Genomic DNA, 16,806 nt, shown 5'->3' with positions numbered 1-16,806 from the left:
TCCTTTGTTCAAATGTTATTAAGAATTTCAAGATGGAAACAGCAGAGCATAAAACCAAGCACGGGGTCCTTCTGACTATGGCTCTTATTTGCCTTCCTTTTCTCACCTTTAGAGTCACCCTTTAAAAAAGGAGAGCAACCTAATTAAATTAATCATGTGAGTTGAAGAAATTAATTATACTAATAGAGGAAAGACTTGAAGGGATTTTCTTGACAATGCACACGCACAAAAAACAAACAAACAAACCAAAAAAACCATCCTGCTTAAATAATGGGACTGATATTGAGAAGTAAGGAAAGTATGTTTAAAGGAAGGTCGTGAATGATGAAGTATTTTGAAATCATTTCATAGGAGAGAGAATGGATTTGGTCTAAAATGTGTCTAGGCCAAAGAAGAGAGAGCGTGGAGGTCGAAAAAGTAAAGCATGAAGGCCTCATGGAGACAAGACTCGAGCTAGTTCCTAATATCTTTTTTTTTTTAAGATCTATTTTTTTAAATTATTTATTTATTTTTGGCTGCATTGGGTCTTTGTTGCTGCCCAGGGGCTTTCTCTAGGTGTGGAAAGAGTGGGCTACTCTTCGTTGTGGTGTGCAGGCTTCCCAGTGCAGTGACTTCTCTTGTTGCAGAGCACAGGCTCTAGGTGCCTGGGCTTCAGTACTTGCAGCATGTGGGCTCAGTAGTTGTGGCTCGTGGACTCTAGAGCACAGGCTTTGTTGCTCCGCGGCATGTGGGATCTTCTCAGACCAGAGATCAAACCTGTGTCCCCTGGACTGGCAGGCAGATTCTTAACCACTGTGCCACCAGGGAAGTCCCTGAGGTATTCTTTCTGATAACATTGTCACTTGTCATAAAGAAGAAAAGTTCTTTGGGGGCTGAAAGGGCAGTTAGAGAATGTAACTCTTCTTTACCATGATTGGCGCACGGGCCTGGTTGCTACGTAGCATGTGGGATCTTCCTGGCCCAGGGATCAAACCCGTGTCACCTGCTTTGGCAGGTGGATTCTTAACCACTGTGCCACCAGGGAAGCCGCCTAATATCTTAATAAGATGTGATGAGGACTAGAGGTTGGGAAGACCACCATAAGCAAAGGACTAACATGAGTCAAATAGCAGGGAAACATCTCAGTAGAACACTGTTGCTACATATAAGGAAAATAAGGCATCTATTTCCTGTGTGCATAACTCGGAGGTTTAACATATTCAAACTGCTGGGGGAAAAAAAAAGTTGAAGGTAGCCAGAGAAAAAAGACACATTATATACAAAGGAACAAAGATGAAGTTACAGTCAACTTCTCATCAGAACCTATACAAACCAGATGACAAGAGAATGGCATCTTTACAGTGCTAGAAATAAAAACTGTCAACCAGTATTCTATTCCTAGCAAAAGAATCTTTCAAAAATGAAGGAGAAATAAAGACTTTCTCAAATAAATAAAACCAGAAAGAAACCATTGCCTGTGTACCTACTCCGTAAATGTTAAAGGCAGTTCTTCAAGCAGAAGGAATACGGTATCTGTCTAAGTCTGCTGGGGCTGCCATGACAAAATATTATAAACTGGGTGGCTTAAACAACAATCTTCTCACAGCTCTGGGGGGTAGAAGTCTGTGTTCAGAGTGCCAGCATGGCCAGAGTTTGGAAAAGTCTCTCTTCCTGGCTTGGAAATGGCCACCTTCTTGCTGTGTCCCCACATGGCAGAGAGACGGTGAGTAAGCTCTCAGGTGTCTCTTAAAAAGGCACTAATGTCTTGGGCTTCCTAGGTGGCGCAGTGGTTGGGAGTCCGCCTGCCAATGCAGGAGACACAGGTTAGATCCCTGCTCCAGGAAGATCCCACATGCCACAGAGCAACTAAGCCCGTGTGCCAAAAAAAAAAAAAAACACAGGGAAAAAGGCACTAATCTCATCAGACCAGGGCCCTGCCCTCAGGACCTAATCCCCTCTCAAGGGCCCTGCTTTCAAATACATCACACAATATTCATAGCAGCATTATTTACAAAGGCCAAGATATGGAAGCAAACTAAGTGCCCATTGACAGATGAATGGATAAAGATGTGATATATATATATCATATGTGTATAAATGTATATACATATGTACATATATAATGGAACATTATATAAAAAAGAATGAAATCTTGCCATTTGGACAACATGGACAGACCTGGAGGGTATTATGCTCAGTGAAATAAATCAGACAGAGGAAGACAAACACTGTATATTCTCACTTACATGTAGAATCTAGAAAACAAACAAACAAAAAGTTAACCAAACAGAAACAGACTAAAGATACAAAGAACAAATAAGTGGATGTGAAAGGGAAGGGAGTAGGAGGATGGGTCGAATAGGTGGTGAAAGAGATTAAGAGGTACGAACTCCTATTTTATAAAATGTCACAGGGATGTAATGCACAACACAAAGAATATAGTCAATAATATTATAATAACTTTATATGATGTGTCATCTATAAAAATGTCAAATCACTATGGTGTACACCTGAAACTAATATAATTTTGTAAGTCAGCTATAATTCAATTTTTTTATTTTAAATTGAATTAAATTTAAAAACCTAGCTGTGCCATTTACCAGCTGGGTGATCTTAACTGATTTGGTTTTAACTTCTCTTAAAAAATTATTTATTACTTTTATTTATATATTTATATTTTATTGTGTATATATATATATATATTTCATTTTTAGCCTTGAAAAAACTGTAACTAAATATTGAATTCTAATGCATAGGTTTGCTTTTGGTGGTGCCGTGGGTTAACAATTCTAAAACAAGTCTCTGTGTAATCTGAGTAAATGAGCAAATATTTTGGGATAATGGGAGCCAGCCTCCTCATTGTTGGAGAAGGGAGTTACAAATATAGAAAGGGGAAGGCTATCACAAAAACCCTGTGGTGTTGAGTTGGAATTGGAGATATCAGAAGTACCTTATGATTTTTCAAAAGAAATAAATGTAGATTTAGGGGTGTATGTGTGTCTGTGTGTATGTATGTGTGTTTCCTGGGTGTACACAGAGAGCTGTTTATACAAGAAGTAAACAGCATTCTGGTATCAATGACTGATAGATCTTGATTTCTATATAGCATTCTTCATTAAAAGGAAACAAAGCTCTGGGAAAAAGATTGATTCCAGGGTTGTGACAGAGGGAGTACAAAATAAGCCTGGAGCATCTAGTGCCAGAAAGTAAGAAAGTACTCAAAGACTGATAGGGACATTCCAAAAAGATGTAGGAGTTGGCTTAAGATGTTTCCAGTGACCAAATGTGGGACAATTTAGGCATCAAAATTAATCATGAAAGTAATGAATTATGAATCATTGACTACAATAAGAATCTATGAGTCTATACTGACAAAAATAAATATTCAGTGGAGGACAGGGAAATTCAGCAACGGATGCTAAAACTGGTGAGTGACTATTTGATGAGAAGCAAGACACACACAGAATCTCAAAGCGTCTCTCCACAAACTGTTAATTATAAAGGAAAAATAGTAACTTTCAGTGGGGAAAGCTGGCAGACATCATCTTAACCAAGTGATAAAAGTTAACATCACCAATATTGGCACAAGCCAAACTCATGTGCCTCCTGATGTAATACACTTAGTAAGACACATCACTTCTGTGCTTTTCTGGCCAAAACTGTATAACTCAAATCTAATAATGAGGAAATATCAGACAAACCGAATGGAGGGATATTCTACCAAACAACTTCCCTGTACTGTTCAAATTTTCAAAATCAAGAAACACAGAACTGTTCCAGATAGAAGGAAAGTAAAGAGCCATGAAAATAAAAATAATGGGTGCTTCTGGACTGGCCTTGGAGAACTGGCAATATTTGAACATGGACCGTGGATTAGATTAATAGATTGTGTCAACGTTACAATTCTTGATTTTGATCATCATACTATGGTTGTGCAAGAGGTTTCCTTATTCATAGGAAATGCACACTTCAATATATGGTGTTAAAGAGCATGGTGTATCTGATGGTTGCATCACTCTGAAGTGGTTCACAGGAAAAAATAAGTGTACATTTCACACATGTACATATATACCCAAACAGAATGATAGAGCAATGGGACAAAATACGCACAGAATTGGTGAGTCTGGATAAAGAGTATATAGGATTTCCTTGTACTATTCTTTCAAATTTTCTGTAAGTTCGAATTATGTCAAAATAAAAGGGTTTAAGAAGAAAAGAAATATTTAAGGTGGTATCATGACCTTAAATTCTGGGACTTCCTAGGTGGCACAGTGGTTAAGAATCTGCCTGCCAATGCAGGGGACATGGGTTCAATCTCTGCTCCAGGAAGATCGCACATGCCACGGAGCAGCTAAGCCCATGAGCCACAACTATTGAGCCCATGTGCCTCAACTACTGAAGCCTGGGAGGCTAGAGCCCATGCTCCGCAACAAGAGAAGCCACCGCAATGAGGAGCCCGCGCACCACAATGAAGAGTAGCCCCCACGCTCCACAACTAGAGAAAGCCTTCGTGCAGCAACAAAGACCCAATGCAGCCAATAAATTAATTAATTAATTAATTAACTTAAAAAAAAGAAAAAGACCTTCAATTCTGAGTTCTACAATCAGGAGTAAGTGACTGACAGCACACAGGATCCCTCGCTTGAATTCAAAGAGTGCCAGCGTAGAAGCCTGTACCTTTTTATTTTAATTGAAACTCATATTAACACAAACTTAGTAAGAAGAAATTATTTATTTCAGACTCTCAGTCAAAAACCCTATGGAGGGAGCAGAATTGCTGTGGTCTGTCGAGGCCCTGCCACGTGGGAGGCCCCACGACAAAACCCAGGTGGCAAAGAGTTGGAAACCCACCTCTGTGGTTTACCACCTACGGAATATTCCCAGGTCACTGAGCCTCCCTGAGCTCTCATCTGTAAAATGGAAATAGTGTATTCAGCCAGCAGAGTTAAGTGAGGAATAAAACTAACATGTATAGAAAGCCTGGAGGAGGCACTCGATACACATTACCGATTTGGAGGACCAGGTACTTCTATGCATTCTCGCATTTAATCCTCACAACCACACTGAGAAAGGCAGCATTACTTTCATGTCTACATTTTAGAAAGCAGACTCAGAACAGCTAAGTGCATCACACCGTCTATAAGTAAACCACCCTATAGCTTCGACCCCTAGTGTGAGTCATTTACTTCTTAATAAATGATAGAATAACTTGAAATGACATTTTCATTATTTCCTCAAGCCATAACGCCAAAGGACCACTGGTGACATGTTAATTACGATGCCATTATAGATATGAGTCTTTTTTCATCTGTTCCTACTGGCATCACTACCAGCGCTGCCATTAATAAGGGAATATCAGTGATGGGCTAGAAATCTCTCTTATCAAGTTAGCTATACACTGCTTTTTAGAGTTACATATGCCAAATGTTGGCCTTAAAAAGCCGTCAACCAAGCACATTTCAATTCATATATTTCAGTAAAATGTTAATACAGTTTTTTTGCAGAGGAGAGAACTCAGACTCAGGATTTCTAAAAACCTCATGCCTGCAGTCCCGAGATTCAAATCTGAAAAGCATTAGCCATCTTAATTGCCAGGGAAGGAGATGAGGATGAGAAAAACTTCTAATAAAAATGGGTCACAAACTATCTAGGTTTGTTTTAATCAGTTATGTAAATTGGCTCCAGACCCACAAATGAAGCCCATGGAGAAAAAGAAATCAGGCTAGTTGCAAAGGTACATGTCTATATGCAGAAATATATTTAATTAAGGTATATTTTTAAAGCTCCTTGACCTGTATATTCTAAACCTTAGCTATTCACAATAGGAGCCAAGTACATGTTTGAGGAAGGAGAGAAAGAAAAATGGAAGGAAGGAAGGAAGGAAAGGAGGGAGGAAGGAAGGGAGGAAGGACAGAAGGAAAGAAAAGGCAGTCTTTTCTAAAGCTGTCAGTGCTGGTTAACAGCCAACGCATGACTTCCAACCCTAAGAAGAGGACAATGAAATGGTAAAAAATTGCTACTTCCAATGTCAAAGGGCTTAATCATTTTTAGCTAATCTGCAATCCTGTCATGCAGCATAGATTAAATTTGCCACCATATTTGAACTCCTAACTCTTTCCAAAAAAAAAATCACAAAAGACTACAAAATATAGTGTAATCTTGCATATTCTCGTAACAGCTGCTCAATTCATATTGTTTTTTTCGAAAGCAATATACAAACCTAGTGAGTTCAACCAAAAGTATGGGGGAAATAATATCTTCTCTGCTCACAGCAATGTGGCTACTACAATGAGGAAATAACTTTTATACACACACACACACCTTGGTTCGAAGACATTGGTTGATTGTAAAGCACTGTTCCCGTGAGTTGTGATACTCAGGGAGATTGCTAGTGGCCTGGCCCGGGGCTCTGATCTATATATCTTTAAGGTGGTATATATTATTACTGTTGCTGTTGGCATTAATGTTATTAAAAATTCAAAAACTCCACAGTCGTGTCAGGAGGGGATCAACCGGAGTTCATTCAAAGGGCACAGACAGTACTCACCAGACTAGCATGGGGCAAAACTACTGATAAGGAAGTACCTTTCTTGAACAGCCACGTCCTTCACATACATATGAAGTACTCAGTAAATGTTAAATGAAGAGACCTAAAAAAAGGAAGCACTCCCTGAGTCTACTTGAGCATCCCTCAAACATCTCACCACAGGGCAACACAATAAGAACAATAAAAATAGCCACAGGTAGTATTAACACTAGCTAGGTAATCGCTTTACATTCATTACCTCATTTCATCCCTACAAGGAAATTAGGTAATAAGCACTGTCATTATCCCCATTCCACATATGAGAAAACTGAGGCTCAGATACAAGAAGTTACTCGCCCAAAGGCAAACAATAAATGGTAAGTAATGGAAATGAGACTTCCCTGACCACAATGTCTGTGCTCTTCACCTCAGATGAGGCTAAAATATCACATCTATCCTTCATGTTGGAAAAGAAATATAGCCCCAAAGAGGCTAATAAAAGAAAAGCTAAAAGGCTGGCTGGCAATCTAGGGTTCCCTTACTCTTGAAAAGCCCGGGGCATTAAGTCGGCCTCTTGTAAGTGGGGATGCTACAGGACATGCAAGTCCATGGTCCTATTAACTGCGCACTCACAGAAAAGTGCCCACATCTGCAGCCCTCCTTGATGGTATATTTATCACGGTTTCTAGGTACAGACTCACACAGCTCACTCTGGTTTAATAGGTTTCTACTTTTTGTCTACTGCTAATGAAGCAAGATCTTTTCCTTTCCACTCAGGAGAGAGAAACCCCAGCATAAGAGCGCTTCTGTCAGCTCGCCTCTGAAAACTAATGGACTTTGAATTTGGCCTTACAATGGTCTGATGAGAAGAGCTCCAGACGCTCTTCTTCACCTGCGTCTGTTGGAGCCCCGAAGCCTTCTCTTCTTGAGAATCATCTGTGAAAATGCAGAAGGCTTCATCACTGCCAGACACAGTGCCAGAGCCCTGCTGCTTCCAGCCGAGATCCAGGCTTTGGCCTCTAGCCTTTGGATTCACAGCGTCTGCCCGAGCTCCCCTATCCAACCCAATCCCCGGCCCGCCTCCTTGGTCAGCCCAAGCCTGTTGCTGCCCAGCCAGGACCTGGCAGGACCTGCTCCCTCATTATGCGTGTTCACTACCAAATCTCCAATCTCATGCTCTCTCCACTGGCTCACCTCCCTCAGCCTTCAACTAGTGCAAAACCACGACATTTATCAGCCACACCAACATCCTCTTGAGGGGGAAAGGAAACAGTATCGCAGAAGTATGCTGGGACAGGAGATCTAAACCTGCAAACCTAGATCCGGTCACCCCATCAAATACCCACATGACTGCCTTATCCTTAAAACAAAATTACAGTTCAGTCTAGTGCCTTTTCCAGAAACTCATCCAATTTCTTCCGCTTTCTTCTCTGTAGAATTTGTTGTCTACAAAGATGGCCTGCATGCATTCACCACACCAACTCCCCTCGCTAATCACCAGGGAAACTTCTGCATCTACTGTTCAACGGAACTGATTTTCTACATACGAAATCAAACCTCTTTTTTTTCAGTTCTCAATCTCCTAAAACCCTCTGCTCGATTTGGTCCTACTCCATCCTGCTACACCCAGCCTTTGCTTCCTGAAAATCACTGTCTCACCTCTTAATTTCTTCCCTATTACAAATGTCAGGTACCTTTAAATACTTGAAAAACCTGCCTTTTCGGAGTTGAATCTCAGTCATCCCTCATTTAGCATGATTATGAGACACTATCATCCTGGCTGCTTCCTCTGGCTGAGATTCTGTTCATCAATACTCTCCTTAGAATGTTTCATCCAGGAAGGAGCACACCCTGACCAGCATGGAGAAACTCAAGACTGCGTCTCCGCTCTTGGCCTCTTTCTACTATTTCTGCCTCATCCTGTCTTAGTTTGTTAGCAGCCTCTTCACTCTGGTGGCTTCTATCATGATGAGAGTCAACCAAAGCTCCTGTGTCCTCATTGGTGAATTTTTAGTAAGTTGCTTTCTTCCACCTTGACCTTGTGCAATGAATGTTTTGTCAACCCAAAAAAAAGGATTCTACATTTATCCCTGTTACATTTCAACATCTTAATTTCAATCCTATTTCACAGGCTGTCAAGACCCTTTTGAGTTTTAATGCCACCATCTATCATGTTAAGCCTTCTTTCTATTGAGTTGTCTAAGAATTTGATAAGCATCCCTTACATGATTTTCTCTTCTCTGTGTCAATTTCAGCTTGGAAACAGCTGATTTTTCAAATATATGTGTTAAAGGCCTATTCTCTGCCTCTCAGATGTCCAATGTGACGGTGTGTCACCAGGAGCTCTCACCTCCCCAGTCTGGCGTGATTAGTCCTGTCGTTTGGAACAGTGGTTCTCAAACTTGAGTGGACATCAACATTCCCTGTCACATTTGTTAAAATGCGTAACCCCAGACCTAAACCAACTCTTCTAATCAGTGGACTGGAGAGGAATCCAAGAATAAATTCCTTTAACAAGTACCCCAAGTGACTAATGAATAAACTGCAGGTAATATTTAAACACACCTTCAGGAGCACAGATTTCTGCTTTTCTGAATCTCTGTGCATTGGAGGCTGGAGGGAAGGGATGGAGTAATGATGGTAGAGAAGAGTTATATTTTCTAACTGCCCTTTCAGCTCCCAAAGAGCTTTTCTTTTTTTATGATAAGTGGCAATGTTATCAGAAAGAATACCCCAGGGACCTCCCTGGTGGCACGGTGGTTAAGAATCTGCCTGCCAGTGCAGGAGACAGGGGTCGAATCCCTGGTCCAGGAAGATCCCACATGCCGCGGAGCAGCTAAGCCCGTGTGCCACAACTTCTGAGCCCACGTGCCTCAACTACTGAAGCCTGCATCCCTAGAGCCTGTGCTCTGCAACAAGAGAAGCCACCGTGATGAGAAGCCCACACACTGCAACAAAGAGTAGCCCTCGCTCGCTGCAACTACAGAACGCCTGCACACAGCAATAAAACCCAATGCAGCAAATTAATTAATACATTGAAAAAAGAAAGAATACCCCACAGAAATTTCACCAGGCAAAAAGTAACAGTGACATTAAAACAACAATCCATAACAGAAAACAGTTGCAGAAACGTGAAAGCTGTGGGCATGCCTGACATTGCAGGAAGTGATTTATGCTATTTCAAATTACCATGCTTTTAAAACCTGAAACAACTTAATACTATGATTTATCTTTCAAACACATGTTTTCTTATGTTTTTCCTTATTTGAGAATCCATTTATGTTCAGACATTTTGGTGAGTTTCATTGGACTTGCTGAGTCTTAAATGGGACTGGGAAAGAAGAGGAAACCATGTGTAGTCACCCTGCCACTTAGGCCACCTCCCTAGACACAGTGAATCGTACAGAGAATACACAGGTAGTTGCCAGAGGGGAGGAGGGTCCAGGGCTCAGGCAAAATAGGTGAAGGGGATTAAGAGGTACAAACTTCCCATTACAAAATAAACAAGCCACGGGATATAATATATAGCCTAAGGGATATGGTGAATAATATTGTAGCAACTTGGTACAGAGGCAGATGGTTACTAGATGTATTGTGGTGAGCATCACATAACATGTGTAAATGTCAAGCCACTGTGTAGCTCACCTGAAACTAACACAATATTTTACATCAACCATATTTCAATACAATGAAAATAATAAATAAATAAATAAAAGACTACCGGAACTCTATGCTATTGGGTTGGCCAAAAAGTTCATTCCGTTAGTGAATACAGTGCTCAATAAAGTTCTTGGTGAAAGTGAAAAGTGTGCCTTTTATTGGTACTTAAAACCGAATGAACTTTTTGGCCAACCCAATATTAGGTAATAATTCTAACTTTTATTAAGGGCATATTGTTTTACAATTTACCAAACATCTGGTAAGGAAACGGAACATGATGTCATTCTGACAATATTCAGTTCCTCTTTTTTCACGTTTTCTAGGTAAATTCATATGCTAGGCAAATGGTACCAAATGACTCCCCAAAGGACAAGACTTGAAATTACACTGAAAAGTGAACACAGGTTACCAAACCAAAACTGGGTCCCCTCGTCTGAAACACAGCAAAACCAACCTACTGACACCAGGTTGTGGTGACAGCAAGTACAGCCTTTATTATGAAGCCGAGCAAGAACAGGCAGCTCACGCTCTAAAGACCTGAGCTCCTTGACGGCGTTCAGGGATGGGTTTTTAAAGACAGGGTGAGGGGAGGATCACAGGCTGCGTGATCAGCTTACGCACAATTCTCTGACTGGTTGATGGCGAGGTAAAAGGGTGATGTTTCAGGAACTCAGCCATCACCCTGATTCCAACTGGTCTGGGACCTAGTGCTGGCGGTCAGTGTGGAGTTAGCTTCTCCCACCTGGTGGGGGCTTTTAGTATCTGCAAAACAACTCACATATATGGTTTTGGGATATTACCTATAGCCCTTGAGGAGGAACTAAAGGTCCTTGAGTTTGTTTTATGGCTAAATTATTATTATTTTGTCTTGCTTGACTAGTTTCTTGTGTTTCTACATGTTCTCACTCCTCTGACTAAATTTGCTCTTTGGAACTCAGGGAAGGCCTAGAAGGCGAAAGCCTTTCTACAAACAAGAGGCAGAGACACAAGGGGTCCCTGACGAGGCCCCAAAGGGTCCCACTCTGTTTCACATACTTAAATAGCTTCTTTATGGCCATAAATTTAAATACATTATTTTGGTCTTAATTTATAAGTCTTTGACTTGAGTTGTATAAAATAACGCTTCTGGTCATACATTTATGCGATGTTGTATCTGTAGCTGTTGTCAAAAAGAATTTCAAATATTTTTGTGCTCTATGTTTAATTTCTCTCATTTTAAATTTCTTATTTTTCAATCAGCATTATTTTGTTGGTTCGTAGCTTCATGGGTTTACTTTCCCTTTAAGCTTTTTATACTTTGCTCTTTGAAAATACTGTCTTTAAAGATGTATCACTAGTGATAGTCACTTTATCTTAGTTTAACATTCTTTAGCTTTATGACTGTCTCACCTCCTTTAAGTTCTTTGATTCTATTTAACCATCCCTATTCTCATCTTGCGCGCTTCTATTTTTGGTCTCTTGCTTTCACACTGCCTGACAAAAAAGTGGGTCACAGGAATACTCAAAATGGAAGGAATCCAGTTACAACCAGGAAAGTGTCGAAGCTGCCCAGCCACCTTCGTACCTGTTACTCTAGCTTCTCCCAATTCCTCATCCTAAAGACTCAAGGGACTCATGAGAAATTCCACAATAGTAACTTTCAAATAATCTACCTAGAATAGTTTATGTCATTTTTCTTATGTGCTTAATTTGTGAGAGAAAGACTATCACATTATAACTAGTGTTAGAACGTGCATGTTCCAAACTGTTGTTGTTTTATTTAATCTTTCTTAATCTAAACTTCTGCTATAACTACTGTCATGCACAGTTAAATCACTGAGTGAAATGATCCATTCACATACATTAACCCATAGAGCTCACATGGAAAGAGAGAGAGAAACGATAGCAGGTACCATTTATTGATGGGCATGCTCTGTGGTCAGTGACTGAGTTATAGATATAGATACAGATACAGACACAGATATAGCTACAGATATAGATACAGATACAGATACAGCTACAATTACAGCTACAGCTACAACTACAGATACAGATACAGATATAAATACACACTCTAATTTTCACAAGAATTCTGCAATTAAAGTATCATTATCCTTCTTTCACAAAGATTGGAGACTTTTGCCCCTTCTAGTATTCCACACAGCATGCTAGTCGTAGAGGATACATTGCTTGAGGACTCAATATCCAAGCTACTGGGGTTGCTGCCCGCTCCCTGTTGGGCCTCTCTGAGATTTGCCCTCAGCTGAAGAGTCCCTCACCCAAGATCACACATCTTCCCAGGGGCAGCCACATTCCACAACTTATCAAAGGGTAAGGGAATATAAGGACCAGACTCCTTGCCCAAACCCAGGACAACCCTGAATGGCCATCCCAGCTCCAGAGCTCTCCTGGGACTGGCTGGAGCCCAGCTCCTCTGTCTGTGTGTCCTGCTTCCTTCCCTTCTCTCACTGTATGAATCTGGAAAGTACTCCCTAATAAATGTCCTATGCATAAATTTCCTTATCAGGGCCTGCTTTTTGGAAAACCTGACCCACAACATTGTGGTGAAACATAGCAATTTTTATTTATGCTTCCTTTTTAACAAAAAAAGCACCACAGGTAGTTTTCATGAATACGTAAATACAAGTTAAAATATTAGAGGTGGCAGAGGAAGAATAAAGAGAAAATTAAAAAAAATTAAGCACATAAAATGGAGCCAGGCATGTGGCTCATACAAAAATGCATCTCTTAGCTGAGCCATGAATCTGGCTCCTTTTTGCCAGTATAAAAGAAAGTAAATTTTTCAGTCCTATAATGCACCGTAACCTTAAGATATTTGGTTAAATACACAGTTGTTCAGGAAAAAACAAGACCAAAGAGAAATACCTCCTGAGAACTCAAATAAAGATTTTCATAGCCTTACAATAGATGCACAGGTAAGTCCCATGGGGATGTGTTTGATTGGCTCGTACAGTGACTAATTGTTGAGGTTGGTCCAGGACCAGAAAGTGTCCTGCGACATGGACTTTCAGTTCTAAAAGCAAGACTAGCTGGGCAAACAGGGACAGCTGGTCACTCTGGTGGTAATAAACTCCAACATGAAGACAGTGAAAAGCCAATCTGCAAGGGGCCAACACGAATGAGTCCAGGCATACAGGTTTACGCTGCCGTGTCTTAATCCGGGAATATTTTTAGGTTATCCAGAGGAACACTTGAACCACACCACATTCACACAACCCTCCACGAATACTGTTGATCTCAGCAAGCTTTTGAGAGACTATGCATACAGCAATGAGTTTAATGTGCACTCTGACAAAAATAACTACACTATGGCCATTTTATGCTGTCAGTTCTCTACAGATCCTTACACTTGAGCAAAGCTAGGAATAGAGTTAACATTCTTGGGTGAAAATTGAAAAGCTTGACAAGCACAGAAAGGTGATTTCACCTCCACTTGGTTGTGAGCTGAGGGAGCAGTTGGGAGCAGAGACAAAATTCTCCTTTGAAAGTATCTTGAATCTTCTCTACTATATAAAAATGCGTTCATTGAAGTAAATATATTCTACTCTAAGAACTGGGTCACAATTTTAACCTAGAAGAACCAGAAACTGAAAAAGGCAGATATTACCAAAAAAAAAACTCAATGACAATAAAACATCTATAGAATAATTAACTAGACTCCTTGCCACTTCCAAGTACATCAACCATCATCAAACTATCTGAGGAGTTAACAACAAAGTAACTGAATAATTGCCCAGGGTCTGCATCTCATTAAAATGGGATATTCCCTTACAGTCACCATATATTCTATAACGAAAATAATAATCCACTAGTTTATAATGCTGAGTTGTCTCTAATGGACTTTACCCAAGAGTTACAGTCAATAATACTAATTTAGGAGTTCCAGTTTAGCAGCTGTCTCTCAGCTAATAACCTTTGGAAGTCATTTAACAAACAAATATTCCTTTTTCCTGAGTGATCTAATCAGCGATCATATGGATTTTCTTTTCTGGTCAAGTTCTAGTTGTCAATTGTAATTTGTAAAAGAAACTGGGAGGAAGTTGGAAACAAAGACGGCAATTACCCAGCTAATTTGGGATTTGTGTTTGGCTGCACACGTCAGATATGCTTGAGAGTATTTTCTATTTCCATTGACAAAATTTCCAAACGATTGCTAACATTCTTTCTCATATTCTGTTGCATGAATAACCACAAGTAAAACTGAAATGAAGACATTCAGTGATGCCCAATTCGCAAAGCAGAGGCAGTGATAATTGTCTCTTGAATCCACAAGACACAGAGATACAGTCAGTTTTATCTTTTCCAACCGTAACTTTTTCCTTCTCTTAATAGATCAATCAGTCGAAATAACTGCACAGTAAGACAAAGAAGAGTCTGCTGGAAAGTCCAAACAAGGAAGATCGTCTTTCCTGCACATTATTTGTAGTTTTCCAGGGAGACATCAACTCTCTTACAAAGTGTCTCAGCAACTCACCCCACGAAAGCTGGAGTACTGGCATCTACTGGGGGCTTCTGAGCTGTGGCAATGGCCCCAAAAGATGTTTGGCTCTGAAGAGGCTTGTGTGTGTTTCTTTATCGCCTTATTCACCAGTTAATTTCCACCCTTCATTTCCTTTTGTGCTGAGTGGATCCGGTGGAGGACAGAGTAGCTGGGCGCCCCAGAGCTATGTACTGAGGCCACGCAGCGAGGCACTATGCTCCCTTCCCTTTGACTTCTTCACGGTCCCCTACCTGCTTCACACAACCTAAATCCCACCCCAAGCCTTCTTGCTCTTCGCAGCTTTACTCTTTAAACAGGAGGGAAAGAGCACCCTTTGCTGCACAATGAAGTTATCCGTTTCCTCAGCTCAGCACAAAGGCAAGCGTTCCTTCCTTCTGAATAACTAGGTTCATCTGTGACGAAGAGGCTTGAAATGTTACTACTCAACCTGCTAACTTTTGCATTGCACCAAAGAGAAGGTCAGTAATCTTCTTGACAGAAGATTTAAAACATAAGAAGCTTAGCCATCAGCTCTAGGAACTTAACCTGCCGTGCCCTCGCACTGCGCTGCTAATGGAGCTCGATTTCACTTTCCAGCTGGCTTTTCAAAAGAGCTGATGAGGACAGAATGATCCCCCCTCCTCTCCCACCCCATCTCCCTGTAGTTTGGCATTTTGTACACCTTCAAAACAAGACTAACGAGCAAGCTCTCGGCGGTGAAAGGCAGGACTGCAGTGGACATCCTGGCTCCCGGCTTCGTGAACTCTTGAATCAGAGTGATTTCCAAATACATCACTGTCAGTACACACCTTTAGCCAGCCATCAACGAGCCCAGGAATTGGACTGCCATCTCCTTCTTCTTTTCTAAAGGTGAAGCGAGACTTTTGAAAAAAAAAATAGTCAAATTTTACTGTGGATATTAAGTTTTGCCTTGAACAAATGAATGGTATGTAAGCATTTCACTCTCTAAAGAAGAACATAATATTTCTATTTCCAAAATGTATATGCATACATTTGTTTAAAAATAGCTTCCTTCATTATCATAATGATTTCTCCCCCTGTGTTCAGGAGCTCAGGGAATTAATGTAAATGTAATCAAGGGCACCACCATGCTCTTAATTTGGCAAGTGAAAACCATTTATGTCTCCCATCATTGTGGCAGGACAAGTCAGCTTTATTACCAAAAGAGGCTTGGAAGTAATCTATTTGCCATCTGACTTTTTTTTCATGTCTATGTCTTGCCTGAATAAAAATCCTGGCCTTAATATAAAGGGTTGGTGCAGTTATGGGGAAAGGTACTGTTAGAGTGCAAATCGCTCCTACCTTTCTAGAGACAATCTGCCAAAAATACATCGAAAATGTAAAACCATGACTATCCTTTGACCTAGAAATTCCACTTTCGTAAATTTACCATGATATAGTTACACACATAGAAAAAGATGCATGTTCACTGTATTGCTATTTACAGCAGCAAAAGATAACTAAATGAGAAAACATCCTAAGTGTGCAATAAAAGGCAACCGGTCAAATATATTCTAGTATGCAACAAAAACGTAAAACAACTATTTAAAATAATAGGATATTTGAAATATTGTTTACTAAGAACCCTTTTGCACAGTGTATTGAATTCATATAAAATCTACTTGTGCTACAAATATTTATCAAACATTTACTAAGTGACAGACAGACATCATTCTATAGCAGAGGTGGACAAACTTTTTCTACAAAAGTCCACATAGTAAGTATTTTAGGCTTTGCAGGTCATATGGTCCCCACTGCAGTTGCTCAACTCTGCCACTGCAGCCTGAAAGCCGGCTAAGCAATATGTAAACAAATGGGTGTGGCTATGTTCCAACCAAACTTTATAAACAATAGGCTGCTGGATGGGTTTGGTTCCTGGCTGTTAGTTTGCTGACCCCTGTTCTAGACAATTGGGATATAGAAGAGATGCAAAAGATAAAAAAGGCTCTGACTCCAAGGACCTTACATTCTGCAGGTATCTGCTTACCTATATGTATACATGTGAATAATATGATTAGATGGATATTCACCAATCATTCATTAAACAAATCTTTGGTGACTGTGCCAGACACCGTGCTATAATTATCTAGCGATTCAGTGGTAAATAAAAGAGATTTGGTCCCTGTCCTCATAAAGCTCA

Source organism: Hippopotamus amphibius, chromosome 12 (assembly GCF_030028045.1).
Source record: "Hippopotamus amphibius kiboko isolate mHipAmp2 chromosome 12, mHipAmp2.hap2, whole genome shotgun sequence".
NCBI classification, from domain to species: Eukaryota; Metazoa; Chordata; class Mammalia; order Artiodactyla; family Hippopotamidae; genus Hippopotamus; species Hippopotamus amphibius.
Note: the sequence above shows the minus strand (reverse complement) of the source record.